The following is a 4,822-nucleotide window of genomic DNA, read 5'->3' on the forward strand; positions in this document are numbered from 1 at the left end:
TGCTCACAACCTGAGGCTCTTCATCCTCCAGCAGGACGGGAAGTTCCACGTGATCAAGCTCCAGTTGCAGTGTTGGAGGCTTCTTCTTTGGATGCACTGGCTGGATCACCATATGATATGGGATGTCGTAGTACAGTTTGTACAGGGTGAATCCAAACGTACGCTGACATGGAGATGTAGACAGAATCTTACATTTCTGAAGGTCCGCTTGACTGACCTTTAGCTCGAGTAGCAGATCCTTGATTTTCTCAAAAGATACGAAATCCCGGTTCATCAGGAGGCCAACTGAACTCACCAGAACGAGAATTTTCTTCTGAGTTTCAGGATCGATCTGTTTTGGAAGCCTTTTCAGTACATCGACCAACCATGGCATGCCATGTTCCTTGTATCTGTCAAGATTCCGGGCATAGCAAAGCGAACGTCGCTCCATCTCCATTGAAATATCTCCAACCATGGCTGATGACTGTGCCTCCACCGAAGGCTGTTGGTCATCGTTGGTCAAGGTTTGATCACCCTCATTCCAAAACCAGGAAAGGATCCTTTGCTCTTAGACAATTGGCGACCAATCTCATTACTGAATAATGATTATAAGATATTGGCACAAATTCTGGCTAATAGAATGAAACCTGTATTAGATCAAGTTATTGATGAGAGTCAGTCTGGTTTCATGCAGAATCGTCATATCTCAAACAACATAAGATTAATTTTAGACATAATAGATTACCCAGAACTTGTACAGGATGATAGTCTTATTCTTTTTTTAGATTTCTACAAGGCGTTCGACTCCTTAGAGCATGAGTTTATTTTTACTGCTTTAAATAAATTTGGGTTTGGTCAGTCCTTCTGTAATGCCGTTCGGACACTGTATTCCAATAGTAACAGCTCCATAAAGCTTGCCACTGGTATTTCCCCAAGATTCTCTCTAAAGCGTGGAGTGAGGCAGGGTTGCCCCCTATCCGTATATTTATTCCTTCTTTCTGTGCAACTCCTTAATTCACACATTAAACTCAGTTCTTTAAAAGGCCTGGTCATTGCTAACAGAGAAATACTCATAAGTCAGCTGGCAGACGATACAGCTCTCTTCCTCAGAGACGCCTCGCAAGTTTCAGTGGCCATTAACAATATACAGCCATTCTCTAAAGCCTCCGGACTTTCACTCAACCTGCATAAATGTGAACTTTTACCAGTTAAAAGTTGTTTAGCAACTTCAATTCATGGAATACCTGTAAGAAACTCTGTAAGATACCTTGGAATTCAAATAATAAAAAATGAGCAATCCAGATGCTCCACAAACTTCATTCCTATTATAGATAAATCCCAAAAAATCTTTAATCATTGGCTACAGCGAGACCTGTCATTGAAGGGTAGAGTTCTGCTATCGAAGGCTGAAGGTATCTCCCGTCTAACCTATGCTGCCCAGTCACTACATGTTGATAATACAACCTGTAAGTCAATTAACAAATTATTATACAATTTTTTATGGAAAAATAAAACTCACTACTTGCGTAAATCAGTAGCTTTAAATTCATATGATAAAGGAGGTATAAATTTTATTGATTTCGGTGCTCTTAACAACACCTTTAAAATAAACTGGATTAAAAAGTATTTAAGAAATCCCACTTCTATCTGGAACTTTATCTCACATCATGTGTTCTCTCATTTAGGCGGCCTTAACTTCCTACTGCTCTGCAATTACAGTATTCCAAAAATACCACTGAAACTTTCTCACTTTCATCAACAAATTCTTTTGGCATGGGCGCTGATTTACAAACACAATTTCTCTCCACAAAACTGTTTTATTTGGAATAACTGCAATATTATTTATAAAAATAAAACTTTTTTTTTAAATAACTGGTTTAATAATGGAATAATCTTGGTTAGTCAGTTATATAGAGAAGATGGACTCTTATATAATTACTCTGAGTTCCTCAGGAGATGTACCGATAACGCCTAAAGAATTCTCAATAGTGTTCGATGCCATCCCATCTGGTCTGTCCATGTTACACAGATGCTCCCACAGTGCTCCACTACAGGTCACTCCCCCGGATGTGTTACATTCTTCTCTTGGCAATGTTTGCTCTTCCTCTCATAAGTCTATAAATACCAAAATAAGATCTCTCTTTCAGGATGCAATGGTCTCTGTTCCATCAGCCATATTTTATTGGGCCAATTTTGTAACAGATATTGAATGGAAAAAAGTTTGGACTTTACCACAAAGGTTTTTCTTAACAAACAAAATTAAAGAGATTTCCTTTAAGTTGATTCATAAGTTTTACCCTACCAAACAATATTTGTCCAAATTTATGGCTGAAATAAATGTACATTGTACCTTCTGTCAAGAGCAACCTGAAACAGTTTCTCATCTGTTTTGGTCATGTAAATTTACGTGTAAATTCTGGAAGGATTTCCACAAGTTTATTACTGACTCTGTTCTCCCTAATCTTCAACTATACTATAAGGATGTTATCTTTGGCTATTATAATTTTAAAGACAAGGACAATGATGCTTTCTTCTTTATAAATTTGGTTTTATTTTTGGCAAAATTTCATATACACAAAAGCAAAGTCCTCGGCAGAAAGCCTGAACTTCTTGGATTAAAAATGGAACTTGCACAATATATAAGGACAATCTCCTCATCAAAAAACACTAAGGCTCTCAAGACTGTTAACATCTATATCCGACTGAAACTGCTAACTTGATTTTGGCTCTTGCAAACTTTTGTTTATTTATGTTCCCCTTAATTTATTTTATTTTTTGTACTCACTTTTGTCTCACTGTCCTTGTCACTCTTTCTGTTCCTCATTGTACTACCACAATGTCATCTTTTATGTGATCCCTGTTTTACTTGACTGTATGTTTAAAATGTGATAAATAAAGTTTAAAAAAAAAAATCGTGACTCTTCAACTAATCGTGGCAGCTCTAATTACAGATATCATCTTTCACTTGTGTATTTTAATGTGTTTCAGAACAATATTTCTGTTGTGCAGACTTACGGTTGGTAAACAGCAAATATCCAAGTCATTCAAAATAACATCTGTCATGTAGCTCCTGACTCCCTAAGAGTCAAAAGCTTTACAGTATTTTTTGAAGACATACAAACGTTTATTTTCAAACTAATAACTGAGTTACAGGGTCAAAAATAAAAAATTAACAGTCAGTACTTTTGTTGTTCTTTTTGACAAATTCCTGTTAAATGTATTGGACCCTCTGTTTTTAGGTTTTATTTTTTTCATCTTGACTTCATTGGAAATGCTAGCAAGAAGTCAGTTCAACAGATGTAACTTATAGTGAGATTGGAGGCGGTGCAGTATTAATATCAGAATCCCTTAGTTTTGATTATTAATCCTCTGGCTGACCCCATATTGCATTTTTTCATCTTAAAATGATGCACAGTCTTTATGTGAAATGTACTGTCTTCTTGATATTTATCAACCCATCAGTTTGTATTTCTGTGTGTTAATAAAGTTCCAACTTTTGTATTGTAACATTTTTGTGTTTTTCTTTCTTTAGTTTTTCAGACAACTCAAACTTTTAAACACTTGTAATGAGCCGTGTGTGTGTGTGTGTGTGTGTGTGTGTGTGTGTGTGTGTAAGAAGTACCACTTTTAACAACTTCATTAATATTGTTTTGTATCATAGTAATAAAGGTTAGTTTTAATGTCTGTATCTCCTCCTTATTTAATCTGAGATGTTCTTTTCTAAAAACCTCAGGATTGTGCAAGTACTTGGTGAGTTTAGAAGGTAAGTGAAACACTAAACAGAAAAGAAAAGAGACAGAGATGTGTGTTTTCTGTTAATACCATAATTGCAGTCATCTTAAACAAACACATGACATTTCTTTGGCACGATTGCTTTTTCACTGATTTGAAACTTTAATGTGTGGTACAACAATTCTTCTAGTTAAATAGAAAAAAAATGGGCTGTCTGTGTAAAAAGCATAAATGGCTGTTTGACTTGGTGTATTGGTCTTTTGCCGGCATGGCAAACTAGATCAATCTGCTGGGACATCTGATTTGAGGACAATCACTTGCTTTTCCAAAGGACACTGACAACCAGACATTAGATGCCACAGCCCTGGCCCACGGTATCCCCCCCCCCTCCCCCCCATGCATGCGGTGGGCCTTCTGTAGAAAGAGAGCAGCTTAATGAAGGTGACAAGGTGAAAACAGGAGGATTGATGTGCCGGTGCTGTGAGGGCATGTGTAACACCACCTACCCAAGTGTTGAATATAAGGAGGCTTTGAAGAATCTACAATAATTGTGTGTTGTTTGTACATGTGTGATGTTTTCAGGGTTTTTTAAATAAAAATCAGCTTTCTTTTTAATTGCTATTAACTGACAGTCAGATAACCAGCTTTTAAAAACATATTCATAAACACTTTGCAGTCAACAAAATTTGCACAGAGGTTATAGATGAAATAAAAGTATCACGTGTGTTCTAGGTGTGTTTATAACTCTGTTATTGTACATATTCTGTGTTATACATCATAATCATTCCAGTCATTTTTTAACTGTTTTAATCTTTATAAAACTGTTATTTATTTATTTATTTTTGTGATTTCTGCTGCCCTATTGGTCTGGTCTCTCTTGAAAATCTGAGAATGTGATATTCATAATAAAAGGATTTAAGTTTACTGCCAAAAAATGATTGCACTTCATAACAGAAATGTGCTAACTGGCTTGAAATAGATTGAAACTGTTATGAGATTGCTTCAGGGAGCAGACATGACACCGTCTTTTAGGTTTCGCCATCACTTTGTATTATGCGCACAACACCACCCTCCTCTGGCTTCCACATGAACTGCACCTTAAACATCAACT

The sequence above is a fragment of the Aulonocara sp. 'chitande type north' Nkhata Bay genome, linkage group LG15 (assembly GCF_057382095.1).
Source record: "Aulonocara sp. 'chitande type north' Nkhata Bay isolate Kocher_YH1m ecotype deep benthic linkage group LG15, A_spYH_male_GT1.1, whole genome shotgun sequence".
NCBI classification, from domain to species: Eukaryota; Metazoa; Chordata; class Actinopteri; order Cichliformes; family Cichlidae; genus Aulonocara; species Aulonocara sp. 'chitande type north' Nkhata Bay.